This window comes from Moschus berezovskii, chromosome 6 (genome assembly GCF_049115385.1).
Source record: "Moschus berezovskii isolate FMDL1 chromosome 6, NW_MosBer_1.0, whole genome shotgun sequence".
Lineage (NCBI taxonomy): Eukaryota > Metazoa > Chordata > Mammalia > Artiodactyla > Moschidae > Moschus > Moschus berezovskii.
The window spans coordinates 67,224,300-67,240,656 of NC_142465.1; the positions used below are offsets into that span (position 1 = coordinate 67,224,300).

Genomic DNA, 16,357 nt, shown 5'->3' on the forward strand with positions numbered 1-16,357 from the left:
TTCCTTGCTAACAGAGTCCAGGTGCTCAGGTGGCAATGGGCCAAGCTTCAAGTACTAAGTTTATTTGTTGATTCATTCATAATTATTAAGTGCTTACTCTGTATTAGGCACTGTTCTGGGGATCCAACATTGAATGAAGTCGACCAAACTTCAGCCTTCATGATAACCCTGCACCTACTGACTGAATTTCTGGGGAAGAATGGCAGCTGTGGCATTTTGATGTATATTTCAAGTAATAGATAAACATATAATTTTTCATCCAAATCAAGACATTTTTGAAAGCAAATGACACACTGTTAATAAAATGCACTGGGACAAATGGGAACAAACAAGGATAGTTTCAAGCAAACTGGGAAATACAGTGACTATTAGTAATCGTGAGATAATGAGGGTGTCACCATCATCTCAGTTGCTGTTCTAAACTGACTCCACCAGGAAACTCTGTAAGAAAAGTAGCATTCAAACTAGCTTAGCTCTGGAGAAAGTACGAATGACAGATACGTATGAAAAGACACTCAACCTCTTTAACTATGAGGAAAACTGGAATTAAGCCAGTAAAGAGATGTTTTGAAAGAACTTGAAATAAAGGATGTAGTCACAAGGCTTTCAAAACATATGCACCTTTGTGTGAAGTTTCAATGCAGTATGTAATTTTCCAAGCGTATATCTCCAGACATAAAACAGATTAAATAAAACATACTGCTAAATTAAGAAAAAGCAGTAATAAACTAACAGATTTCAGTTAGAAAAAACAGCTCAGAACACTAGAATACTAAAAACCAATATCGTATATGTATGACTGAGTCCCTTTGCGGTCCACCTTTTTTCATACCACAACATTTTTAATCAGCTACACTCAAATACAAAATTTAAAGTTTAAAAAAAAAATCAATACTGTAATCACTAATCATTTTCGCCAGATAGTTTTCCAGAATGTAACCCAACGGGGATGAGAAACAATGGGGAAACAATGGCCAGAGTGCTTCTGGAGAGGCTTTCTTAAGGGGAAACTTCAAAAGGGGAGTTTGCTGGAGTTGCCTCTCCTCAGGCTCCAACCCTGAAAGTGGCCCATAATGCCCAGAGCAGCAACCATGAGGTGACGATCATGAAAATGTCACATTAACTGTTGACCAAAGTCACCTGCCTTGGCCAGGCTCGGTAATAACCTCTTGCTTGAGTTGTCTCACAATGGGTGGTCCCAATAAGAAATAGGGTGCTGCTGCTGAAAACTAACAGGGAGAATTCAGGAGGGCCAAAAGCAGGGAGGAGACGCCAGCCCATAATATGTCTTGAAGCAAAACTAACCCTGAAGAATTCAGGAAGGGACAAAAAGAGGGAGGACACAGGTTCACTCTCTGGGAAAGGAAGATCCTCTGGGGTAGGAAGTGGCAACCTGCTCTCCGTATTCTTGCCTGGAAAACTCCCACAGATAGAGGAGCCTGGTGGTCTACAGTATATGATGTCACAGCGACTAAGCAACTGAGCACTAAGCACACAAACATACAAACTTACCGATCCTTCAGTTCAGTTCAGTTCTGTTGCTCAGTCGTGACCGACTCTTTGCGACCCCATGAATCACAGCACGCCAGGCCTCCCTGTCCATCGCCAACTCCAGAGTTCACTCAAACTCATGTCCATCGAGTCGGTGATGCCATCCAGCCATCTCATCCTCTGTCGTCCCCTTCACCTCCCGCCCCCAATCCTTCCCAGCATCAGAGTATTTTCCAGTGAGTCAACTCTTGGCATGAGGTGGTCAAAGTATTGGAGTTTCAGCTTTAGCATCAGTCCTTCCAATGAACACCCAGGATCGATCTCCTTTAGAGTGGACTGGTTCGATCTCCTTGCAGTCCAAGGGACTCTCAAGAGTCTTCTCCAGCACCACAGTTCAAAAGCATCAATTCTTTGGCGATCAGCTTTCTTCAGAGTCCAACTCTCACATCCATACATGACCACTGGAAAAACCATAGCCTTGACTAGACGGACCTTGGTTGGCAAAGTACTTGGATGCAATCTTAAAAACGACAGAATGATTTCTGTTCGTTTCCAAGGCAAACCATTCAATATTACAGTAATCCAAGCCTATGTGCCCCAACCAGTAACGCTGAAGAAGCCGAAGTTGAAAGGTTCTGTGAAGACCTACAACACCTTTTAGAACTAACACCCAAAAAAGATGTCCTTTGCATTATAGGGGACTGGAATGCAAAAGCAGGAAGTCAAGAAACACCTGGAGAAACAGGCAAATTTGGCCTTGGAGCACGGAATGAAGCAGGGCAAAGGCTAATAGAGTTTTGCCAAGAGAAGGCACTGGTCATAGCAAACACCCTCTTCCAACAACACAAGAGAAGACTCTACACATGGACAAAACCAGATGGCCAACACCGAAATCAGATTGAGTATATTATTTGCAGCCAAAGATGGAGAAGCTGTATACAGTTAGCAAAAACAAGACCAGGAGCTGACTGTGGCTCAGATCATGAACTCCTTATTGCCAAATTCAGACTTAAATTGAAGAAAGCAGGGAAAACCACTAGACCATTCAGATATAACCTAAATCAAATCCCTTATGATTATACAGTGGAAGTGAGAAATAGATTTAAGGGACTAGATCTGATAGATAGAGTGCCTGATGAACTCTGGACGGAGGTTCGTGACATTGTACAGGAGACAGGGACCAAGACCATCCCCATGGAAAAGAAATGCAAAAAAGCAAAATGGCTGTCTGAAGAGGCTTTACAAATAGCTGTGAAAAGAAGAGAAGTGAAAAGCAAAGGAGAAAAGGAAAGATATAAGCATCTGAATGCAGAGTTCCAAAGAATAGCAAGGAGAGATAAGAAAGCCTTCCTCAGCGATCGATGCAAAGAAATAGAGGAAAACAACAATAGGAAAAACAAGAGATCTCTTCAAGAAAATTAGAGATACCAAGGGAACATTTCATGCAAAGATGGGCTCGATAAAAGACAGAAATGGTGTAGACCTAACAGAAGCAGAAGGTATTAAGAAGAGGTGGCAAGAATACACCAGAAGAACTGTACAAAAAAGATCTTCACGACCAAGATAATCACGATGGCGTGATCACTCACCTAGAGCCAGACATCTTGGAATGTGAAGTCAAGTGGGCCTTAGAAAGCATTACTACGAACAAAGCTAGTGGAGGTGATGGAATTCCAGTTGAGCTATTTCAAATCCTGAAAGATGATGCTGTGAAAGTGCTGCACTCAATATGCCAGCAAATTTGGAAAACTCAGCAGTGGCCACAGGACAGGAAAAGGTCAGTCTTCATTCCAATCCCAAAGAAAGGCAATGCCAAAGAATGCTCAAACTACCACACAATTGCACTCATCTCACACGCTAGTAAAGTCATGCTCAAAATTCTCCAAGCCAGGCTTCAGCAATATGTGAACCGTGAACTTCCAGATGTTCAAGCAGGTTTTAGAAAAGGCAGAGGCACCAGAGATCATATTGCCAACATCCGCTGGATCATGGAGAAAGCAAGAGAGTTCCAGAAAACATCTATTTCTGCTTCATTGACTATGCCAAAGCCTTTGACTGTGTGGATCTCAATAAACTGTGGAAAATTCTGAAAGAGATGGGAATACCAGACCACCTGACCTGCCTCTTGAGAAACCTGTATGCAGGTCAGGAAGCAACAGTTAGAACTGGACATGGAACAACAGACTGGTTCCAAATAGGGAAAGGAGTACGTCAAGGTTGTATATTGTCACCCTGCTTATTTAACTTATATGCAGAGTACATCATGAGGAACGCTGGACTGGAAGAAGCACAAGCTGGAATCAGGATTGCCGGGAGAAATATCAATAACCTCAGATATGCAGATGACACCACCCTTATGGCAGAAAGTGAAGAGGAACTCAAAAGCCTCTTGATGAAAGTGAAAGAGGAGAGTGAAAAGGTTGGCTTAAAGCTCAACATTCAGAAAACAAAGATCATGGCATCTGGTTCCATCACTTCATGGGAAATAGATGGGAAAACAGTGGAAACAGTGTCAGACTTTATATTTTTGGGCTCCAAAATCACTGCAGATGCTGATTGCAGCCATGAAATTGAAAGACGCTTACTCCTTGGAAGGAAAGTTATGACCAACCTAGATAGTATATTAAAAAGCAGAGACATTACTTTGCCAACTGATCCTTACACACTTAAAAATATTGTCTATTGGTTGGTTGGTTGATTTTTGGTGGCTTTTTTTTTTTTTTTTTTGGTTGCTGGCTTTTTAGTGGAAATATACTTTGAAAAAAACATGTAATTTGATGAAAATGCCATACAAAGAACTAAATTATAGACAAAAAGGACCTTCAATATCAACTTTCACATTACACTGACAAAGCTTAAAGTGGCAGAAATCATTATCACCAGTCAAGCCCAGGAATTCAGGCCCCTTTCATTTAATTTATTTGCACTCAATTCAAAGTACTGATTTATGTTTTAATTGTAGATAAAATATGACTTTCTTAATGCGGGAGACCAGGGTCGATCCCTGGGTAGGGAAGAATCCCTGGAGAAGGAAATGGCTACCCACTCCAGCATTCTTGCCTGGAGAATACCATGGACAGAGAAGCCTGGTGGGCTACAGTCCATGGGGTCGCAAAGAGTCGGACACGACTAAGCATCTAACACAACACAACAAAAGGGGACTTTCTTCGTTTTAGACCCCAAACACCTGTGCGGAATGCTTTGAGAATTTACGTTATCGGTTTTTTAAAAATACCAGATGCCGACTTTGTTTTTCAAACATCACTTTCCACACCTATGGTTTCAAAGACTAAGCCTGCCAAGCCTGTTGGCGTGTGAGCCCTTCCTCTAAGGTCCCACACATCTCGTCTGCCGCACCGTCTCCGGGGAGAGCGCCGCGGGAAATGGCCGTGATCTTCGCCGGTTACTGTCTGGCTATACCTCACTGGGACACCAGAGGGCGCGCGGAGGGCTGGCACTTGTTTTTCTTTAAATGCTGAATCCAAGTCCGCGCAGAAAACAACAAAAGGCTGGGAACCCAGCGGCCAGGAGACAAAGGGACGAAGCAAAAAAGCCGCATGCCCTGTTTTACTGGCTTGGAAATCTGCTTCCTCATCCACCCACCTCCCTCAAGGAACTACATATAAACAACGGACGCTGCAAAATAATGAAATTTTGTACTAACAAGGACAATCAGAGAATGCATTACTCACCCTAGTTCTAAGAAAGACTATCACCAGGTACGTGAGCCTTCTGCTTTGCCTCATATTAGTGACTACCGGCCCACTCCCCGCCCAAAATATTTCTTGTTTTTCTGCGTTCATGAATAATACACCCACACAGTAGAAAATTTAGAAAATACAGAAAAGAAAAAAAGATCAACAACATACTCTAACTTGGATACAATTACTTTGAACATTTTCACATATTCTTTCCAAACTTTTTTCAATATTTGAAATGCATAGAAAAATAGTACTCCATATAATTTTGTGCTGGCCTTCTTCTATTATATCATAACTTCATTTCTATCAATAAATTCTGATAACATAACCTTACTAATCTCATGAGTGAATCACAGAAGAATAAGGAGTGTAAGAAGGGCTACAGCTTTTTCCCCAAGATAGCACCTTGAAGGTCAAACCCAAGTCATGCATATGAGGCAAGAATTTTTCTGTTGCTTTGCATTTAGAAGGGGAAACAGGTGAAGACTAAAGCAAAGAAACAGAAACTATTTCATCCCACCCCAAATAATGAACTTGTCCTTCCCAGTTGTGTGAGGAGGAGTCCAAAGGGCCAGGGGAGAGAGTGGGTCACCAAGACCCATGGTCCTGTGGGTGGAGCCAGTGCCTTTGGGTCAGACAGATCAATCTGCACAGCTACTAACCATCAGGTCAGCAGGTGCCCAGTCGGCCCAGGAAAAAGTCGGAAACAGCAAGCTCAGTGACCTTGAGTCTTGGGGCCAGGGCTAGCAGGTGTCTTTCTCAGAGATGGGAAAGGAAGCAGAGACCAGTCTGGGCAGATAACCACCAGGGAGGTGATGCCAAGATCCAGTGCCCTGGAACTGAACAACCACCCCCCACCCCTGCTTTACACCTAATCCCTCAGTCCTCAGATTCCCGAGCATTAGTACAGCAAGGGGAAAAAAGGCGGGTAGGAGCAGTGGGGGAAGAGTGGTGTTCTCAGTCCTGGAGCTCTCTGGATCTCTGTCTCCACGTCTATAGAAGTGAAAGGGAAGAAAAGATCTAAAGTTCCTACGAGTCCCTCAGAGTCTGTGATTTCTTACCACCCACAACTGTGCACAAAAATGAGAGATGAAGATGGCCCCTGCCTCCTGCAACCCAAAAGCAGGAGCCCCTCTCTTCCCAGGTGGCACAAGTGGTAAAGAATCTGCCTGCGAATGCAGGAGATATAAGACACACAGGTTCAATCCCTTGCTCAGGAAGATTCCCTGGAGTAGGAAATGGCAACCCACTCCAGTGTTTTTGCCTGAAAAATTCCAAGGACAGCAGAGCCTGAAGGCCTACAGTCCATGGGGTTGCAAAAGAGTTGGACATGACTGAGCATGCATGTATATGTATATACGTATAAATCCCCACAAACTCCTTCACAAGTTCTGTGCTTTGGCACTTAGTGTTTCTGCCTGGCAGAAGTGCTGGAAAACATTCCTCCTTTTCTTTCAAAGTTCATCATCCTTTGCACACCCAGCTAGGTTTTTTCCAGGTACCTGAGGCAGAGGTACTCCTTCCTTCGCTGTGATTCCGTACTATTTTGCACAGACTTCCATCACTTTCTACCTGTGTAACCGCAGCCTTCCTATGTCTGCTTCCTCATCTGTAAAAGGGAAGAATTATTCTATCAAACTCAAAGAATTGTAATAGGATTAAATGGTTAACAGATGTAAAGCACTTAAAGCAGAGACTACACTTATCAGGCCTTTAAGAAGCATCACTACGAACAAAGCTAGTGGACGTGATGGAATTCCAGCTGAGCTATTTCAAACCTAAAAGATGATGCTGTGAAAGTGCTGCACTGATTATGCCAGCAAATTTGGAAAACTCAGCAGTGGCCACAGGATTGGAAAAGGTCAGTTTTCATTCCAATCCCTAAGAAAGGCAACGCCAAAGAATGCTCAAACTACCGCACACTTGCACGCATCTCACATGCTAGTAAAGTCATGCTCAAAATCCTCCAACCCAGGCTTCAATAGTACATGAACCGAGAACTTCCAAATATTCAAGCTGGTTTTAGAAAAGGCAGAGGAACCAGAGATCAAATTGCCAACATCCGTTGGATCATTGAAAAAAGCAAGAGAATTCCAGAAAAACATCTGTTTCTGCTTTTTTGACTATGCCAAAGTCTTTGACTGTGTGGATCACAATAAACTGTGGAAAATAAAAAGAGATGGGAATACCAGATCACCTGACCTGCCTCTTGAGAAATCTGTATGCAGGTCAGGAAGCAACAGTTAGAACTGGGACAACAGACTGGTTCCAAATAGGAAAAGGAGTACACCAATGCTGTATATTGTCACCCTGCTTATTTAACTTACATGCAGAGTACATCATGAGAACTGCTGGGCTGGATGAAGCACAAGATGGAATCAAGATTGCTGGGAGAAATATTAATAACCTCAGATATATAGATGACACCACCCTTATGGCAGAAAGTGAAGAGGAACTAAAGAGCCTCTTGATGAAAGTGAAAGAGGAGAGTGAAAAAGTTGACTTAAAACTCTGCATTCAGAAAACTAAGATCATGGCATCTGGTCCCATCACTTGAAGGCAAATAGACAGAGAAACAGTGGAAACAGTGGCAAATTTTATTTTTGGGGGCTCCAAAATCACTGCATATGGTGACTGCTGCCATGAAATAAAGACGCTTATTCCTTGGAAGGAAAGTTACAACCAACCTAGACAGCATATTAAAAAGCAGAGACATTACTTTGCCAACAAAGGTTGTCTAGTCAAGGTTATGGTTTTTCCAGTAGTCATCTATGGATGTGAGAGTTGGACTATAAAGAAAGCTGAGCACCAAACAACTGATGCTTTTGAACTGTGGCGTTGGAGAATACTCTTGAGAGTCCCTTGGACCGCAAGAAGATCCAACCAGTCCATCCTAAAGGAAATCAGTCCTGAATGTTCATTGGAAGGACTGATGCTGAAGCTCCAGTACTCTGCCCACCTGAAGTGAAGAGCTGACTCATTTGAAAAAGACCCTGATGCTGGGAAAGATGGAAGGCGAGAGGAGAAGGGGAGGACAGAGGATGAGATGGTTGCATGGCATCACCGACTCAATGGACATGAGTTTGAGTAAACTCTGGAAGTTGGTGATGTAAACTCTGAAAGTTGGTGATGGACAGGGAGGCCTGGTGTGCTGCAGTCCATGGGGTCGCAGAGTCGGATATGACTGAGCAATTGAACTGAACACTTACCAGGTTCTCAATGAGCCTGGACTATGCCTCCACCATAGCACTTAACAAACTGTATTATAACTGTATCAGTCAAAGGGTCTACCTCCCGCATGATCTGAGTTCCTCAAGGTAGGATGTGAGTCTTATCCATATCCTTGTCCCCAATGCCTAGCTCCATGCCTGGCACAAAGAATAAAGCAATAAGGGTTGGCTGTGCCTTTTTATATATATTTTTATTTATTTCACTGCACTGCATTTTAGTTGCAGCATGCAAACTCATGTTGAGACCTATGGGATCTTAGTTTCCCAACCAGGGATCAAACCCTGGGAGTGGAGAGTCTTAGTCACTGAACTATCAGGGACATCCCCATGGGTGTGTTTTTAATGAGAAGGAAAAGGCTGATTGAACTACAGGGGGCATGCTTTTGTCTCTCAGTTTTAACTTTGGATTAGTGGTTAAATAATCAGGTCAGGAAAAAGTGAAGTATGCTTTTTTCCCCCTTAATAATCTAAACATGTACCAATCTAGGTCTGTCTTACAGACCCAAACCATAAATATTTAACTTAGAATTTTAATGTTTAGGGAGGGTTAATTCTCATATTTGCATGGGAAGTTCAGTGATTTAATATATAAAAATATATATTCTATAAACGTGGCATAGAAATACAAGAAACTATTCTTAAGTAATCTTTTAAAACTTTGAACAGTTACAGATTTTACCATTTGTTATAAACTGCTATATATAATTTAACCAGAAACAAAAGAAAATTAGTATTGTGTGAATTCTAAAGCACTTTCAACATGTTGAAGGAATAATGTGGACTTTCTTGAGTTTTACACATTCATAAGTAAATGGTCTGTATCTCGTGCCTTTGTTGGTTTTCTGTGAGCTGTAGTTTCTGGGAAGTGAGCAGCTCTCATTCCTGTAACTCTTGTAATCCAGTCATTCGTGTGCCTCCTTCATGAGGATTCAGTACGGCTGTGGTGCTGTTATCCCTCTGATAGGAACTCTAACTCAGTGTAAAGTCCCAAAGTCTGTTACTTATTTTTATTTTATATTGTACTATATTTTATTAACAGTGTTGTGTTTGTTTTAGGCGTATAGCAAAGTGATACAGTCATATATATATATATATATATGTATATGAATTAACAAAAGCAGTTCCCGTCTTTTGATGGGGTGCTCATGGTTTATAACATAAATGGCATTATTTTGAGAGAGGGATAACTTAGCTGTGGCAGTGGGTTTTTTTTTCTTTTTGCAGCTTGAGGCAGTTGTAAAATAACTTAATGTAGCTTTTTACAACTGTGTATTCTATAGTATTTTTTCATTTGGTGAAATTTTAACTGTTAATGTTTTTGGCATTGTGCTTTGTACCATTTATTAAATTAAAATATATATATAAATAATGTTTCTGTGAATGAATGATTATAGAATCCAGAAGCTACTCAGAAGCAATTTAGACTCTTCTTTAATTGTGGGAAGGAGGGAAGGGAAGAAGGAAGGTTGAGCAGTAAGTTAGCCCAAGTTCTTATTTACATCATTCCCAAAAGTTGGGTTGAGAAAGTGAGCATAATAGAGAAAAAAGGGAAGAGACATGAGAAACCAGGTCATGCATGCTATGAAAAAAAAAAAAGTTATTAAAGAGAATAAAAATACAAGACACTGACACACATATACATCACACATATATGTTGCTATTTCCCAAGACATATATCAGATATGATATATCTGATAAAAAGACTAGTAACCAGAATGTACAAAAAACTTTCAACAATTCTATAATAAGAAAACCACCCAATTCTCAAATGGCCAAAGACTTGGATACACAAATAAACCCATGAAAAGATGCTCAGCACCATTAGTTATGAGGGAAAGGCACAGTAAAACTATAGTGAAAAGTGGGTCGGGGAGGGTTGCATTAGGAACTTGAGTCTAGCAAATGCAAACTATTATATATAGAATGGATAAACAACAAGGTCCTATTGTATAGCACAAAGAACAATATGCAATATCCTGTATTAACATAATGGAAAAGAATGTGAAAAAGAAAATAGATATAGGTGTATATACATGTATAACTGAATTACTTTGCTGGATACCAGAAACTAATACAACATTGCAAATCAACTATACTTCAATTTAAAAAAAATTAACATCGGCTTCACAAAAAAGTAAACTACAGTGAGACCCCACTACACATCTATTGTTGGTGTTAGTCACTCAGTTCTGTCCGACTCTCTGTGACCCCATGGGCTGTAGCCTGGCAGGTTCCTCTGTCCATGGGATTCTCCAGGCAAGAATACTGGAGTCGGTTGCCATTTCCTTCTCCAGGAACACGTCTATTAGAAAGGCTCAAATAAAAAGTACAATAGCAAATGCTGGCAAAGATATGAGACAATAAGAACTCTCATATACTGTTGATAGAAATGCAAAATGTTACAGCCACTTAGGAAAACAATTTGGTAGTTTCTTGTGAAGGTAAAACCCTAAGACTCAGCAGTCCCATCTAGGTATTGACCCAAGAGAAATGAATATGCATGTCCACACAAAAACCTGTACACTAATGTTTGTAATAGCTATTTTGATACTAGCCAAAAACTAGAAAAAATTCAAACGTCCGTTAACTAGTGAGTGTATAAACAAACATCCACACAATAGAACACTAATCATCAATTTTTAAAAAATTACTGATACACACAACATAGATGACTCTCAAAAGCACAATGCTAAGTGAAAGAAGCTATATTCAAAAGGCTACAAACTAGTCCTCGAGGCGTCGGTGCTCTGTAGTGTTGGAACCTTGTTGCTTGTCGGCCTGTGCGCGCGTGCGCGGACATGGCCTCAAACGATTATACCCAACAAGCAACCCAAAGCTACGGGGCCTACCCAACTCAGCCTGGGCAGGGTTACTCCCAGCAGAGCAATCAGCCCTACGGGCAGCAGAGTTACGGTGGCTACGGCCAGTCTGCGGACACTTTGGGCTATGGCCAGAGCAGCTATGGTGGTTCTTACGGACAGACCCAGAACAGCTATGGCACACAGTCAGCTCCCCAGGGATATGGCTCAACTGGTGGCTATGGCAGTAGCCAGAGTTCTCAGTCGTCCTACGGGCAACAGTCCTCGTACCCTGACTATGGCCAGCAGCCAACTCCTAGCAGCACCTCAGGAAGTTATGGTAGCAGTTCTCAAAGCAGCGGTTATGGGCAGCCCCAGAGTGGAGGCTATGGCCAGCAGTCTGGCTATGGTGGACAGCAGCAAAGCTATGGACAGCAGCAAAGCTATAACCCGCCTCAGGGCTACGAACAGCAGAACCAGTACAACAGTAGCAGTGGAGGTGGTGGAGGGGGTGGCGGAGGTAGCTATGGCCAAGATCAGCCCTCCATGAGCGGTGGCGGCGGCGGCGGTGGTTATGGCAATCAGGACCAGAGTGGTGGCTACGGGGGAGGCCAGCAGGACCGTGGGGGCCGTGGACGGGGCGGTGGCGGTGGTTACAACCGCAGCAGTGGTGGCTATGAACCCAGAGGTCGTGGAGGTGGCCGTGGAGACAGAGGCGGCATGGGCGGAAGTGACCGTGGTGGCTTCAATAAATTTGGTGGCCCTCGGGACCAAGGATCACGTCATGACTCTGAACAGGATAATTCAGACAACACCACCATCTTCGTGCAAGGGCTGGGCGAGAATGTTACAATTGAGTCTGTAGCTGATTACTTCAAGCAGATTGGTATCATCAAGACAAATAAGAAAACAGGACAGTCCATGATTAATCTGTACACTGACAGGGAAACAGGCAAGCTGAAGGGAGAGGCCACGGTATCGTTTGATGACCCACCTTCCGCCAACGCAGCTATTGACTGGTTTGATGGTAAAGAATTCTCTGGGAATCCTATCAAGGTCTCATTTGCTACTCGGCGAGCAGACTTCAATCGGGGTGGCGGCAATGGTCGTGGAGGCCGAGGGCGAGGAGGACCCATGGGCCGTGGAGGCTATGGAGGTGGTGGCAGCGGCGGCGGTGGCCGAGGAGGATTCCCCAGTGGTGGTGGCGGTGGTGGAGGACAGCAGCGAGCAGGGGACTGGAAGTGTCCTAATCCTACCTGTGAGAACATGAACTTCTCTTGGAGGAATGAATGTAACCAGTGTAAGGCCCCTAAACCAGATGGCCCAGGAGGGGGACCAGGAGGCTCTCATATGGGGGGTAACTACGGAGATGATCGTCGTGGTGGCAGAGGAGGCTATGATCGGGGTGGCTACCGAGGCCGAGGAGGGGACCGTGGGGGCTTCCGAGGGGGCCGGGGTGGTGGGGACAGAGGTGGTTTCGGCCCTGGCAAGATGGACTCTAGGGGTGAGCACAGACAGGATCGCAGGGAGAGGCCGTACTAGCCTGGCTCCTGAGGCCTTGGAGCAGCTTTCTTCCTGTACCAAGTGTTACAACCCTCATTATTTTGTAACCTTCCATCTCCTGATCACCCGGGTTTTTTGTGTCGAACTATGTAACTGTAACCATACCTCTGGTTCCCATTAAAAACCATCATTTTAGTTAAAAAAAAAAAAAAAAAGGCTACAAACTGCACAGTTCCATTAATATGACATTCGGTAGAAATGAAAATCTGATCAGTGGTGCCTGGGACTGGAGGCAGAGGACTGACTGTAAAGGGCCATAAGGTGACTTTCTGATAAAAGTGATGGAAATTGCCCATAACTTGATTGTAGTGAAAATTCATAGAATGGTATGCCTAAAAAATGAATTGTTCTGTTTGTAAATTATACCTCAATAAATCCTAAAAATAATAAATAGTAATGACTCAGAAAAACATCTACTTTTGCTTTATTGACTACCCAAGGCCTTTGACTGTGTGGATCACAACAAACTCTTTAAAATTCTTCAATAGATGGGAATACCAGACCACCTTACCTGCCTCCTGAGAAATCTGTATGCAGGTCAAGAAGCAACAGTTAGAACTGGACATGGAACAACAGACTGGTTCCAAATAGGGAAAGAAGTATGTCAAGGCTGTATATTGTCACCCTGCTTATTTAATTTATATGCAGAGTACATCATGAGAAATGCTGGGCTGGATGAAGCACAAGCTGGAATCAAGATTTCCAGGAGAAATATCAATAACCTCAAATACACAGGTGACACCACCCTCATGGCAGAAAGTGAAGAACTAAAGAGCCTCTTGATGACAGTGAAAGAGGAAAATGAAAAAGTTGACTTAAAACTCAACATTCAGAAAACTAAGATCATGGCATCCGGTCCCATCACTTCATGGCAAATAGATGGGGAAAGAGTAGAAACAGTGTCACACTTTATTTTGGGGGGCTCCAAAATCACTGCATATGGTGACTGCTGCCATGAAATTAAAAGACGATTGCTCCTTGAAAGGAAAGTTATGACCAACCTAGACAGCATATTAAAAAGCAGAGACATTACTTTGCCAACAAAGGTCCATCTAGTCAAAGCTATGGTTTTTCCAGTAGTCATGTATGGATGTGAGAGTTGGACTATAAAGAAAGCTGAGAGCCAAAGAACTGATGCTTTTGAACTGTGGTGCTAGAGAAGACTCTTGAGAGTCTCTTGGACTTCAAGGAGATCCAACCAGTCCATCCTAAAGGAAATCAGCCCTGAATATTCATTGGAAGGACTGATGCTGAAGCTGAAACTCCAATACTTTGGCCGCCTGATGGGACGAACTGACTCACTGGAAAAGACCCTGATGCTGGGAAAGATTGAAGGTGAGAGGAGAAGGGGAGGACAGAGGATGAGATGGTTGGATGCATCACCGACGCTATGGACATGAGTTTGAGCAAGCTCCAGGAGTTGGTGATGGCCAGGGAAGCCTGGCATGCTGCAGCCCATGGTTTGCAAAGAGCCAGACAGACTGAGCAACTGAACTGAACTGAACTGAATGAATCAGAGGGCAAAGTTCTTAGCACAGCCTAAGAGACTTTGTCTCATTCCCACTGGCCTTTCAGCCCTGTCTCTTCTGTGACCTTCCTCATGCTCCCTGGTCACGTCAGCCTTCTTTCAGCCCCTATGCTCACCACATTTCCTCAGTTCCTATAACCTTTGCACATCCAGTTCCACCTACCAAGAAAGCTCTTTCTTCTGCATCTTCTTCTTAAAAACTGTCACAGTTGTAATTTTACATGTTTGCTGTTGTCGTTGTAGTTATTCTGTGTCTCCACTATTAAAATGGAAGCTCCATGAGGTCAGGGTCTGTCTTTGTTCATCACCATATCTCCTGCGCCTCCACACTGTGCTGGTACAATGATCAGTACAACAAATATTCAACTATTACATTCTACTGCCTTCTGTATGTCTCAGTCTTAACACATCCCAAACTAAAATGCTTCTTATCCCCCAAAATACCACTCCACTGGCAGCGTTGCCATGTTGCAGAATTCAAGGAACGATGGCCACAGAATGTCCAAGGGAATGATGGCCTGCCTTATTACCAGCTGTGCTCCTGACATTGGACTCTCCATATGGATAGTGTGCTATGAAGTTGAGCGTTTTTCTTCTTGACTTCAGGAGATGGTAACTCTATTCTTCCATCAGGCCAAAAATTTGAGAAGTGTCTTTGATTCCTCTTTCTCTCACACCTCACAGTAACTTTACCAGGAGATTCTATTGGCTCTACCTTCAAATTATATCAGCTCATTTCACATTCCCGACCACTCCCACCCCAGCCTGAACCACTATCTTTACTGCAATAGACCTCTTTGGTCTCCTTGCTGCTTCTCTTGTCCACGATCGTCTACTCGCAACTGAGGAGCTAAGAACCCTTTAAAATACAAACTAGAAACCTGCCTGGTGGTCCAGTGGCTAAGATTCTGTGCTCCCAATGCAGGGACCCAGGTTCAATCCCTAATCAGGGAACTAGATCCTGCATGCTGCAAGTAAATATCCCACCTGCCACAACGAAGACCTGATGCAACCAAATAAATATTATTTTTTTAATTAAATAAGCTTTAAAAAATACATAAACCAGACCATGTCATTTCTCTGTTCAAAGCCCCATAATAGCTCCCTATTTCTCAGAATAAAAGCCAAAGTCTACAATGAACTTTAAGGTCCCACAGGCTTCCCAGATAGTTATGTAACTACACCTCTTACTTCCCTCAAGTCTGTTCAAATGTTACCTCCTTAAAATGAGGCTTACTTTGACCATTCTATTTAAATTGCCACTCTCCAAACCCATTTACAGTGACATTTTTTTCTATTTGCACTCTTGTCACCGTCTAACGTATTTATCTACGATCATAATCGTTTTTGGTTTGTCCTCTTTCAGTTAGAATATAAGCTCCACAAGAACAAACCTGTTCTTATTAATTAAAACCTTGTGCATCTAAAGCAATGTCGGGGATACTGGAGGTTCAGTACTGAGTGAATAACTGCGGTGTCTGCTAAGGAATGCTGCTGCTGCTAAGTCACTTCAGTCGTGTCCGACTCTGTGTGACCCCATAGATGGAAGCCCACCAGGCTCCCCCGTCCCTGGGATTCTCCAGGCAAGAACACTGGAGTGGGTTGCCATTTCCTTCTCCAATGTGTGAAAGTGAAAAGTGAAAGTGAAGTCGCTCAGTCGTGTCCGACCCTTAGCGACCCCACGGACTGCAGCCTACCAGGCTCCTCTATTCATGGGATTTTCTAGGCAAGAGTATTGGAGTGGCTTGCCATTGCCTTCTCCGTGCTAAGGAATAGAGATTAGTAAATATTAGTACAGGAATACGTGTGATACACAAAGTGATAGAAGCTTGTCTCTCCATGACTCATATTTCTTTATTATTATACATAAATGTGGAACTGTGCAGCGGGGTAAAAACTGCACAAGATTTGCCATCAAGGTTTGAGTGATTCCTGGCCTCTCACCACTTCCAATCTGTATAACTACACAAGTTTCTCTTATTGGAATAAAACACTCGCCCTGTGACCTTACAGGGCTTGTTGGGAAGATAAAATGTGAATAGTTTT

The 16,357-nt window shown here is 43.0% G+C and overlaps 1 pseudogene; it reads left to right on the plus strand.

Moving 5' to 3' along the window:
* The first annotated feature begins 11,154 nt into the window (after positions 1–11,154).
* On the plus strand, positions 11,155–12,897 carry LOC129536979 (RNA-binding protein FUS pseudogene; annotated as a pseudogene).
* Positions 12,898–16,357: the final 3,460 nt, after the last annotated feature.